General features: G+C 43.9%; 2 protein-coding genes across 2 annotated transcripts in view; both read right to left on the bottom strand.

The window, feature by feature from the left end:
- The window catches only part of LOC130297793 (zinc finger protein 436-like), a 31,268-nt gene extending 29,421 nt beyond the window's left edge, over positions 1–1,847 (bottom strand). The window contains exon 1 of the mRNA XM_056550701.1: positions 1,744–1,847. The gene's annotated coding sequence lies outside the window, so the exon portion shown is untranslated. The remainder of the gene's footprint in view (positions 1–1,743) is intronic.
- Positions 1–13,574, bottom strand: part of LOC130298129 (oocyte zinc finger protein XlCOF7.1-like) — a 116,284-nt gene that overhangs the window by 53,187 nt on the left and 49,523 nt on the right. The window lies entirely within an intron of this gene.

Genomic DNA, 13,574 nt, shown 5'->3' with positions numbered 1-13,574 from the left:
GCGGGGACCACGCCCCCTTGAGCGGCGTCATGGGGACGGGCCTCCAATGACGTAAATAGGGTGCGCCTCGGCTTGATGGAGACGCCGGCGTGTTCACCTGACACGCAGACAACCCGGACACCGCTCCGGTACTCGCTGCCACAGCAGCGATTTAGACGCACTTTGTCTTGAACAAATGAATGTAAGTAGTTCAGATAACACTTTATTACCTACTTCTTGTTAGTTATTATGCGACTACTTTGTATATGCTCCACACACTCTGCTTGAATGAGACTCTAAATAAGGGCATATTATTATTTTCAGTGCCCGGCGCTCTCACTTTATTTGATCCAGTAGACAGTAAGTACCCACTTGCTAATGCACGAAAAACAGCAAAGAGGGGTAAGTTATCTACTGGTTACTAAGGGAGATGTCCATGATTTCTTATCGTTATAGGCACTAACCGGGATAGTGAGAAACGCCCTGTCTGGTCTCTGGACGCGATAGCTAATCACAGAGCCGGAGCTCTTTTGACGCAGTTTACTCTATGGTGGTTATTCTCTGGGTGTCATTGGTTGATAGATCTGCCTTTTTAAAGAGACATATACAGTGACAGATTAATGAGATACCTGACTCCAGAGTCTGCTATAACTATATACCTAATCCCCTGAAGAAGTGTGGGGGATAACTATATATTCTAACCCCTACATGGAAACGCGTTGGGAGAAGGGAAAATATACTGATAATTATTGTTTGAATACTATATGTGATAGTGTCAACATCTTATCTAGGATGGGAGAAAGGAAAACATATGGATAAATATTGTTTGAATACTATATGTGATAGTGTTAACATCTTATCTAGGATTACAATATTATAGCATGGTGTGTACCTAACCACTGGTGCTATACCTACCGCGTCATTTGTCTTAATAGTCGCAACAGTGTGTTAATATCACTTCTTGAAGATACTATAATCATCTATTATTTATTTATTGTTTGTGGATCGGTATTTTTAAAATACACCATTAAAAGTTACATTTTAGAAGGCACCTCAGTCCCTGTTAGGGACAACATATATCCTTTTTTTCTTGATTTGCTGCCGAGAGGAATTATGTACTAAACCTGGGTATATGTATGGCCAAACATTTCATACATTAATATTTCCGGTATAGAGGGGGTCCTGTCTACTATATAGGGGTATAGAGGGGGGTCCTGTCTACTATATGTGGGTATAGAGGGGGTCCTGTCTACTATATAGAGGTATAGAGGGGGTCCTGTCTACTATATGTGGGTATAGAGGGGGTCCTGTCTACTATATAGAGGTATAGAGGGGGTCCTGTCTACTATATGTGGGTATAGAGGGGGGTCCTGTCTACTATATGTGGGAATAGAGGGGGTCCTGTCTACTGTATGTGGGTATAGAGGGGGGTCCTGTCTACTATATAGAGGGGGTCCTGTCTACTGTATGTGGGTATAGAGGGGGTCCTGTCTACTATATGTGGGTATAGAGGGGGGTCCTGTCTACTATATGGGGGTATAGAGGGGGTCCTGTCTACTATATGTGGGTATAGAGGGGGTCCTGTCTACTATATGTGGGTATAGAGGGGGTCCTGTCTACTATATGAAGACACAGAAAGTGAGATTTCTCATCTGAGTCTGAAGTTATTTCCGCTCAAACTAATTCACAGAACAAAATCTGAGGACAAAATAATCCAATGTGTATTATCCCCAATAATCCTAATCTGACAGTGAGAATACAAACCTGTATCTGTACAGGAGCCATCGGGTTTCCTTGTTCTTACAGGACCTGCGATGATGTCACCGTCATGTGATCAGTCACATGGAGGAGGAGGAGTCACATGATCAGGGGCTGCTGCTCTAGGCTCATCTGCTCAGTGTATGCAGGACTCTGCTGTGCTGGTTGTGATCGCTGCTGGATGAGCTGAAGTTATGTGTATGCAGCAGAGCTGTGTGTGTGTGATGTGCGTGGTGCAGAGCTGTGTATGTGTGTGTTATATATGTCTGCAGCAGAGCTGTGTGTAATGTGCATGTAGCTGAGCTGTATGTGTACACAGTAGAGCTGTATATGTGTAATGTACATGTAGCTGAGCTGTATGTGTACACAGTAGAGCTGTATATGTGTAATGTACATGTAGCTGAGCTGTATGTGTACACATTAGAGCTGTATATGTGTAATGTACATGTAGCTGAGCTGTATGTGTACACAGTAGAGCTGTATATGTGTAATGTACATGTAGCTGAGCTGTATGTGTACACAGTAGAGCTGTATATGTGTAATGTACATGTAGCTGAGCTGTATGTGTACACAGTAGAGCTGTATATATGTAATGTGCATGTAGCTGAGCTGTATGTGTACACAGTAGAGCTGTATATGTGTAATGTACATGTAGCTGAGCTGTATGTGTACACAGTAGAGCTGTATATGTGTAATGTACATGTAGCTGAGCTGTATGTGTACACAGTAGAGCTGTATATGTGTAATGTGCATGTAGCTGAGCTGTATGTGTACACAGTAGAGCTGTATATGAGTAATGTACATGTAGCTGAGCTGTATGTGTACACAGTAGAGCTGTATATGTGTAATGTACATGTAGCTGAGCTGTATGTGTACACAATAGAGCTGTATATGTGTAATGTACATGTAGCTGAGCTGTATGTGTACACAGTAGAGCTGTATATGTGTAATGTGCATGTAGCTGAGCTGTATGTGTACACAGTAGAGCTGTATATGTGTAATGTGCATGTAGCTGAGCTGTATGTGTACACAGTAGAGCTGTATATGTGTAATGTGCATGTAGCTGAGCTGTATGTATACACAGTAGAGCTGTATATGTGTAATGTACATGTAGCTGAGCTGTATGTGTACACAGTAGAGCTGTATATGTGTAATGTGCATGTAGATGAGCTGTATGTGTACACAGTAGAGCTGTATATGTGTAATGTGCATGTAGCTGAGCTGTATGTGTACACAGTAGAGCTGTATATGTGTAATGTACATGTAGCTGAGCTGTATGTGTACACAGTAGAGCTGTATATGTGTAATGTACATGTAGCTGAGCTGTATGTGTACACAGTAGAGCTGTATATGTGTAATGTACATGTAGCTGAGCTGTATGTGTACACAGTAGAGCTGTATATGTGTAATGTACATGTAGCTGAGCTGTATGTGTACACAGTAGAGCTGTATATGTGTAATGTACATGTAGCTGAGCTGTATGTGTACACAGTAGAGCTGTATATGTGTAATGTACATGTAGCTGAGCTGTGTGTGTACACAGAAGAGCTGTATATGTGTAATGTGCATGTAGCTGAGCTGTATGTGTACACAGTAGAGCTGTATATGTGTAATGTACATGTAGCTGAGCTGTATGTGTACACAGTAGAGCTGTATATGTGTAATGTGCAAGTAGCTGAGCTGTATGTGTACACAGTAGAGCTGTATATGTGTAATGTACATGTAGCTGAGCTATATGTGTACACAGTAGAGCTGTATATGTATAATGTACATGTAGCTGAGCTGTATGTGTACACAGTAGAGCTGTATATATGTAATGTACATGTAGCTGAGCTGTATGTGTACACAGTAGAGCTGTATATGTGTAATGTATATGTAGCTGAGCTGTATGTGTACACAGTAGAGCTGTATATGTGTAATGTATATGTAGCTGAGCTGTATGTGTACAGTAGAGCTGTGTGTAATGTGCATGTATCTGAGCTGTATGTGTACACAGTAGAGCTGTATATGTGTAATGTACATGTAGCTGAGCTGTATGTGTACACAGTAGAGCTGTATATGTGTAATGTGCATGTAGCTGAGCTGTATGTGTACACAGTAGAGCTGTATATGTGTAATGTGCATGTAGCTGAGCTGTATGTGTACACAGTAGAGCTGTATATGTGTAATGTACATGTAGCTGAGCTGTGTGTGCACAGTAGTGCTGTATATGTGTAATGTGCATGTAGCTGAGCTGTATTTGTACACAGTAGAGCTATATATGTGTAATGTGCATGTAGCTGAGCTGTATGTGTACACAGTAGAGCTGTATATGTGCAATGTACATGTAGCTGAGCTGTATGTGTACACAGTAAAGCTGTATATGTGTAATATACATGTAGCTGAGCTGTATGTGTACACAGTAGAGCTGTATATGTGTAATGTACATGTAGCTGAGCTGTATGTGTACACAGTAGAGCTGTATATGTGTAATGTACATGTAGCTGAGCTGTATGTGTACACAGTAGAGCTGTATATGTGTAATGTACATGTAGCTGAGCTGTATGTGTACACAGTAGAGCTGTATATGTGTAATGTACATGTAGCTGAGCTGTATGTGTACACAGTAGAGCTGTATATGTGTAATGTACATGTAGCTGAGCTGTATGTGTACACAGTAGAGCTGTATATGTGTAATGTGCATGTAGCTGAGCTGTATGTGTACACAGTAGAGCTGTATATGTGTAATGTGCATGTAGCTGAGCTGTATGTGTACACAGTAGAGCTGTATATGTGTAATGTGCATGTAGCTGAGCTGTATGTGTACACAGTAGAGCTGTAGATGTGTAATGTACATGTATCTGAGCTGTATGTGTACACAGTAGAGCTGTATATGTGTAATGTACATGTAGCTGAGCTGTATGTGTACACAGTAGAGCTGTATATGTGTAATGTACATGTAGCTGAGCTGTATGTGTACACAGTAGAGCTGTATATGTGTAATGTACATGTAGCTGAGCTGTATGTGTACACAGTAGTGCTGTATATGTGTAATGTACATGTAGCTGAGCTGTATGTGTACACAGTAGTGCTGTATATGTGTAATGTGCATGTAGCTGAGCTGTATGTGTACACAGTAGAGCTGTATATGTGTAATGTACATGTAGCTGAGCTGTATGTGTACACAATAGAGCTGTATATGTGTAATGTGCATGTAGCTGAGCTCTGTGTACACAGTAGAGCTGTATATGTGTAATGTACATGTAGCTGAGCTGTATGTGTACACAGTAGAGGTGTATATGTGTAATGTGCGTGTAGCTGAGCTGTATGTGTACACAGTAGAGCTGTATATGTGTAATGTACATGTATCTGAGCTGTATGTGTACACAGTAGAGCTGTATATGTGTAATGTACATGTAGCTGAGCTGTATGTGTACACAGTAGAGCTGTATATGTGTAATGTACATGTAGCTGAGCTGTATGTGTACACAGTAGAGCTGTATATGTGTAATGTACATGTAGCTGAGCTGTATTTGTACACAGTAGAGCTGTATATGTGTAATGTACATGTAGCTGAGCTGTATGTGTACACAGTAGAGCTGTATATGTGTAATGTGCATGTAGCTGAGCTGTATGTGTACACAGTAGAGCTGTATATGTGTAATGTGCATGTAGCTGAGCTGTATGTGTACACAGTAGAGCTGTATATGTGTAATGTACATGTAGCTGAGCTGTATGTGTACACAGTAGAGCTGTATATGTGTAATGTACATGTAGCTGAGCTGTATGTGTACACAGTAGTGCTGTATATGTGTAATGTACATGTAGCTGAGCTGTATGTGTACACAGTAGTGCTGTATATGTGTAATGTGCATGTAGCTGAGCTGTATGTGTACACAGTAGAGCTGTATATGTGTAATGTACATGTAGCTGAGCTGTATGTGTACACAATAGAGCTGTATATGTGTAATGTGCATGTAGCTGAGCTCTGTGTACACAGTAGAGCTGTATATGTGTAATGTACATGTAGCTGAGCTGTATGTGTACACAGTAGAGGTGTATATGTGTAATGTGCGTGTAGCTGAGCTGTATGTGTACACAGTAGAGCTGTATATGTGTAATGTACATGTATCTGAGCTGTATGTGTACACAGTAGAGCTGTATATGTGTAATGTACATGTAGCTGAGCTGTATGTGTACACAGTAGAGCTGTATATGTGTAATGTACATGTAGCTGAGCTGTATGTGTACACAGTAGAGCTGTATATGTGTAATGTACATGTAGCTGAGCTGTATTTGTACACAGTAGAGCTGTATATGTGTAATGTACATGTAGCTGAGCTGTATGTGTACACAGTAGAGCTGTATATGTGTAATGTGCATGTAGCTGAGCTGTATGTGTACACAGTAGAGCTGTATATGTGTAATGTGCATGTAGCTGAGCTGTATGTGTACACTGTGACAGAGTGCAATTTAGGGTTTGATCCCTGGATTTTTTTTTGTGGTGCTGCACTGTTGGGTCCTGCTGCTGTTCAGAAATATGTGATTGTTCAGTGGACTGTAGTGCATTTGCACCATTTTGTACCTGTTAATCTGTCAAGGGGCTGACTACATACTGTGCAAGTCCAAAAAATACTATTCACCGGCTGTTTTTTTTTTTCAACAGTTTTTTCTGCGTATAGTTAGACATATTACTGCCCTCATCAGTGCATACCGCATACGTACATCCAAGTATTGTACCATCTAGTAGCTGTTAATCTGTCAAGGGCCTACATACTGTGAAAGGACAGCCGTAAGTAATCACCTGCTGCTGTTCTAGACAAATACTTTTTAAAGAGTAGTGTAGCGTATTGTAATACCCTCATTAACGCAGTATGTATGTCAGGCAGAGAAGTGCCAGGATGTGCACAGAGAAGGGGCAGAGGCCTAAATACTTCAGGCAGAGTTGGCAGCAGACTAGGGGGCGAGTGGCCTGAGCTCCCGTTATCAGCCAGCGGTCGTGTCTCCACCAGCAACCCATCTGCCGTCATCGATTGGTTAACACGCTCATCCACATCATCACAAGTGACATCTGATGCCCCCAGTCAACAGTCGGTGGGTTCCTCAGACACAACCCTCAGTTGGCATGGCCTGGGAGCAGTCCCTGTCCTCCCATTGCCTCTGTCCTATGCTGTTCCCTCTCCTAGAGAAGTATCTTATGCTGTGGCTTCAGCTCCACTATATACTGAGGACGATCTAATAGAGGGTAGTCAGCAGCTACTGGACAGACAAGAAGGGGAGGAGACGTGCGTCCCTTGCTCCGCCAGGCGGCCAAGTAGTGATACGGAGAGTGACGTAGGAGGCGGTGTTGCAAGTCTTCATGGTCCCGAAGCAGACACTGTTGGGGAACCTGAGGAGGACATCAGTGACGTGCAGACACCTGTTGATGATGATGAAGCCGATCGCAATTGGGAGCCGGGTGCAGAAGGGGCTTCATCATCATCGGGAGAAGAGAGTTGCAGGTTGCCCTTGAGTCAGCAAGGCGGTATCACGGTTGGCAGTCAGCGTGGGGTGGCAGTAGTGGAAATTCAGGAGACAAACGTGCCCGGGGGAGACCACCTGCTTAGAGGCAGCTTACCTTTCAGAGAAGGTAGTGGGTTACCCGCACCTGTCCTTGAAAGATAGAGACACGCTAATCCGTTCAGTGGAGCGCTAGTGCGGCCCAGACATCTGAGGCCATAACACACCGGTTATTGCTCGATCTCGCAATTGATCGGGCAAGGTAAGGGGTTATTAAAGCCTCTTGGGTACTGCTGAGGCCTACTCCTGACTGCTCCTGGTGCAATGTATGGGGTAATTAAACACTCTTGGGTAGTGTTATTGTTAAATTTACTGATAATTTTATCAGTAATAAAATTGAATTTTGCAGAATGCTAACCGTTACACAACGGAACACTTGTTGCGCGTGATTTTTTTAAATGAAAATAATATAAAAATACGGTGAGGGATTAACTCTGCTTAATCATTTTTGGCGAAAAAACTCCTTTGGTGATCTGATCTTTTGGAGACAGATGCGCTTACACACATATGTCATAATTTTTTTTTTATTCTTTTTTTTAAACATTGTGTGGTTTATTATTTTTGAGAAGAAAGTCTTTGGGTGGTCCACCGTCCTGCATTATAGAGTCTTGTGAACTGTTGGATATGCGCTTGTTTTTACACAAAGGTATGAATTTTTTTTTTAAATTATACAATTTTGTTGATTTTGGGGGGATTGTGAAGCCCTGTGTGTACTTGTGCATCAAGCAACTCCAGGCTGTGTCATTCAGGCAATATATGGGTTAATGATGCTGCTGTTGGGCCTGGGTCTGGTAATTTCAAATTTTCTCATAGGTAGCACCCGCTATCCAAAATCTTCAGTTTAAATTTCTTAATTCATCTTTTAAACTTAGGGATTGTGAAGGCCTAGTGCCTATTCATGCTGCTGGCAACTCCGGGCTGTGCCATTGAGCCACTATATGGTCTTCTCATGCTGCCAACACCTCCACGCTGTGTCATTCACCCACTATGTGGTGTCCTCATGCTGCCAACACCTCCATGCTGTGTCATTCAGCCACTATATGGTCTCCTCATGCTGCCAACACATCCACACTGTGTCATTCAGCCACTATATGGTCTCCTCATGCTGCCAACACCTCCACGCTGTGTCATTTAGCCTCTATATGGTGTCCTCATGCTACCAACACCTCCACGCTATGTCATTCAGCCATTATATGGTGTCCTCATGCTGCCAACACCTCCACACTGTGTCATTCAGCCACTATATGGTCTCCTCATGCTGCCAACACCTCCACACTGTGTCATTTAGCCTCTATATGGTGTCCTCATGCTTCAGCTTCATCCAAGCTGTGTCATTCAGCCACTATATGGTGTCCTCATGCTTCAGCTTCATCCAAGCTGTGTCATTCAGCCACTATATGGTGTCCTCATGCTTCAGCTTCATCCAAGCTGTGTCATTCAGCCACTATATGGTGTCCTCATGCTGCCAACACCTCCACGCTGTGTCATTCAGCCACTATATGGTCTCCTCATGCTGCCAACACCTCCACGCTGTGTCATTCAGCCACTATATGGTCTCCTCCTGCTGCCAACACCTCCACGCTGTGTCATTCAGCCACTATATGGTCTCCTCCTGCTGCCAACACCTCCACGCTGTGTCATTCAGCCACTATATGGTCTCCTCCTGCTGCCAACACCTCCACGCTGTGTCATTCAGCCACTATATGGTCTCCTCCTGCTGCCAACACCTCCACGCTGTGTCATTCAGCCACTATATGGTCTCCTCCTGCTGCCAACACCTCCATGCTGTGTCATTCAGCCACTATATGGTGTCCTCATGCTTCAGCTTCATCCAAGCTGTGTCATTCAGCCACTAAATGGTGTCCTCATGTTGCCAACACCTCCACGCTGTGTCATTCAGCCACTATATGGTCTCCTCATGCTGCCAACACCTCCACACTGTGCCATTCAGCCACTATATGGTCTCCTCATGCTGCCAACACCTCCACGCTGTGTCATTCAGCCACTATATGGTGTCCTCATGCTGCCAACACCTCCACGCTGTGTCATTCAGCCACTATATGGTCTCCTTATGCTGCCAACACCTCCACGCTGTGTCATTCAGCCACTATATGGTCTCCTCATGCTGACAACATGTCCACACTGTGTCATTCAGCCACTATATGGTGTCCTCATGCTGCCAACACCTCCAAGCTGTGCCATTCAGTCACTATATGGTCTCCTCATGCTGCCAACACCTCCATGCTGTGCCATTAAGCCACTAAATGGTCTCCTCTTGCCACGCTATGTCGACGCTATGTCATTCAGTCACTATATGGTCTCCTGGCACTGATGCCACCACCAGGCTCTGTCATTGTGCTGCTGTGCGGCAGTGATTCTAAGAGCGATGCCGGTAATCTGCGTGTTATTCTGAATAACTATTATTTCACTACCCCAGAACACTCCATATGCGTTTTAGGACACAACAAAGTGTTCTATACCCCTATAGAGGCTGTGTGTAGGCTAGAAATAGCCTTTTTAAATATAGATTTGCTGCAAAAAAAATTTAAACGAAACAAACTTTTCCGGAACATCCGGGGAATCGGCTGAATCGAATTTTTTAAAAGTTCACTCATCTCTAGTGTTGATATGTCTGGGTACTGGATGAAGTGTTGAGTGGTGGGTGGTAGGCAGTCTGGGTATGTAGGGGGTACCAGAGTGTGGGGTTACTCTGGGTGGAGGGGGCTTCTGTGTGGTGATGTGGGATGGTTGGGAAGGAGTTTTATTGTTTGAGGGTTTGAAGGTTTTGACGTTGTGGCGCTGGCGGGGGGGGGGGGAAATCTGTTGCGGGAGTGTTTGGTTTGTTTGGTATCGGTCGGTGTGCTGGTTTTAAGCCAGTACTTAATGTTGTTATTTCGGTAGTCGTCCCTATCTCTCTTGAGTTTAGTGAGTTTCTTTTGTAGGATATCTTGTTCTAATTTACTGCTTTTCTCCTTGTGGGACGACTGCCACTCACTATATTCAGGTAGAAGTTGAAACTTGGATAGTGAAAAAATACAATGATTAAGTTTGTCGGAAATCAGCTCTACAACGGAGTCCCATTTTCAGTTGTAGTAAAGTGGTAGAGCAGATATTCAGAGCGTTTTCCCATTTACTGAAAAAAGTGGTGTCTTCTTTGAAGGATGCAATGGGTCTTAGTCTAAGACCCCTAGGAACAATTTTCTCAGTCAAATATACCTTGAGAAAGGCGCTGTCAAGTTGATGGTGTGTTTCTTCTGATGTTAGTTTTTCTAGTTCAAAGAACAGTTTTTTTCATTTGGTCAAGATCATAAGGAGGCACAGTACCGGGGGAATCAGAGGGATGCATCTCTGTTCCTGTGGGGTGTGTAGAGGACACCAAAGTGTTGAACATCATGGATCTGTTCTTCAGTCTTGTGTTCTTGAGGTCCATTGTGGCGAATGAAGGTAGGGTAGTAACGGTCGCCTCGGTCATGAGCAGAGAAACTCTTCTGGCACGTTTCTGCGAACGGCCTGTGGTGAAGGTTCTGTGGAGAAAAGAAAAAGAAGACAGACAAACGGCGCCTCGTGTATTACCCAAGGGTGGAATGAGTGGTGAGTGGGGGGCAACCCTGCAAAGCTTATAGATGGCTGCTCACCTGGTAGTAGTAATAAATGCGCATGTAACCCACAGATGGGGTGCTAGAGGTCCGAGCCGCTGCTGAGCCAATGGGTTGCAGGAGAAGACTGAGTCATCCTGGAGTGGATAATGGAAGAAGGCAGGAAAATGACCTTTGGAAAAGAAACAAGACTGGTCTACTAACTTCATCACGACCTTTACAAGGGAGCACAAACTTATTAAAGAGGTCCTTCATAAACACTGTCCGATTTTATTGAATGACCCCTTTTTACGAGACACAATCCCTAAAATACCCGGTATTAGATATAGGAGAGGTAAGACCCTACGTAACATTGTAGCTCCAAGCAGATGAAAAGCCCACGACCCGTGAATTTCCTCTCCACAATTGGTGCTTATAGATGTGGGCACGCTCGCGATAAATGCTGTGCTAACCTTAAACACCGAGCCAAGACATTCACATCTAAACCCACGAGTGAATCCTTCTCCATTAAAACCCTTCTAAACTGTTCCTCCCAGTATGTTGTCTATCTGCTTGAATGTCAATGTGGTGTTCAATGCGTAGGGAGGACCATCAGGTGCCTACGAGAAAGAATTACTGAACATAGGAATAACGCCACCAATGGTTTCCTCCTTCACAGCGTTTCCAAACATATTACTGAACTCCACAACCGTAATTTCAATGTCATTTCCATCACCCCCATAGAACAAATGTCCACAGATAATCCGCATAGATTCGACACAGAGAATTACTGGATTTATAAACTACAAACCTTGGCCCCCTCTGGCCTTAACGAAATGATTGAATGTTCCCTTTAATTATCCACAGGCCCACATCTCACCGTGGACTTTTGTATTACGCTTCATTTAATATTAATATTATTTTCGATCTTATTTATTTTTTATGTCATGCTTTTATTACACCATGGTCTTCTAATAAGAACTGGGTCCTTGTATTATGTGTTATTTTATATTCATTATATAATTCCATATAGTTATTCTTGTATACCTTTTTATTATCTTTATGCTACTATCATATTTTTGTCATGTATTATACTACCCACTAATTATTTATAATACCACCATAATATCCCTCTACATATCTCTGCCTCCATATTTATTATATATCTTTTATTATATATCATATACATCTTTTTATTATCTATACTATTATTCATGACCGACTTACCCCCTATATATTGTATTTTCTCACTACTATCATGTTTTTTCATGTACTTCCATGTATGATACTATTATTTATATTACCACCATATTATCTCTATACGTATCTCCGCTTACATCACGGATTCTAGTCTAGTCATTTATTTATCACTATCATTCATTAATATATTATGTAGTACGCATCACCAACTACTCCCTCCTCTTTTATCCACCCTGACCTTCCTAAGCAAAATGGCTCCCATATTATGATTTGTCCCTTACTCCTTATTATGTTACCAGGCATTATACACACTACACGTTCTAGTTCCTATACTCCATATACCTCCTGTCTATATATGTATAACTATATAACTTCTTTCTCAATATTACCCACTATAGTGCATTATGTCGCTACATGCCGTGTGTCCTATGTATACAACACTGGTCACCCGTCAGACGCTCAGCCGTTACTCCTATCCTATGACTATTATTCCACACTAGGGATCGACCGATTATCGGTATGGCCGATATTATCGGCCGATAATCACGATTTTGGGCATTATCGGTATCGACAATTACCTTGCCGATAAGCCGATAATGCCCTGCCCCCCGCACTGCCCCCACCGCATCGCGACCGCCACCCCCCCGACCCACCGCGCCGCACCCCCGACCCACCGCGTCGCACCCCCCACCGTGATGCTGGGCGGTATACCGGTATGGATTTTTGCCCATACCGCTATACCGTTCGGGCCCCTCCCCCACCCTCCGAGTCAATAAAAAAAGTTAAACTTACCCGTAATGGGGGTGGTCCGGGCCATCCATCCTTCCTTCCTGTAGTGTCCGGCGCCATTCCGGGTGGAGGGTGAAGCGGTCCGGGCTGTCCTTCTTCTCTGGCGGTCATCTTCACCACTCCGGGCAGGCTTCGGCCTAGTACACTGCATAGACGCCTCTACGCCGTGACGTCAGGTGCGTCGCTGCGCACGGGCGGCGTCTATGCAGCGTACTAGGCCGGAGCCTGCCCGGAGTGGAGAAGAGGACCCCCGGAGAAGAAGGACAGCCCGGACCGGTTCACTCTTCACCCGGAACGCCCCCGGACACTACAGGAAGGAAGGATGGATGGCCCGGACCACCCTGACAGGTAGGGGGAGAGAAGCGGGTGGCGGCGGCCTATGGCCCCGCAAAAGCCACTGCAGATCATTGATTTAAAGCGCCCGCTTTAAATCAATTATCTGCAGCTGTGTCGCAGGGGGTTAAATAGCCGATAACTTATACCGATATATCGGTATAAGTTATCGGCTATCGGCCCTAACCTGCACCGATTATCGGTCGATCCCTACTCCACACTCTGCCAACTTCCATCCCGCATCCATATCCGTGCTCTCTACCCCTTCATACCATTCATATCACTCTCTCCCCTCAGGAATTATACAATATACACTTTTCTTTCCCTTTTACTTCTGCCCAGCGGTGGGTCATTTCACACCGCGGTGGGTCATTTCCGGCCCACTGCGGTTTTATCATAACA

This window comes from Hyla sarda, chromosome 1, assembly GCF_029499605.1.
Source record: "Hyla sarda isolate aHylSar1 chromosome 1, aHylSar1.hap1, whole genome shotgun sequence".
NCBI lineage: Eukaryota > Metazoa > Chordata > Amphibia > Anura > Hylidae > Hyla > Hyla sarda.
This window is presented reverse-complemented; position numbering and strand designations above follow the sequence as displayed.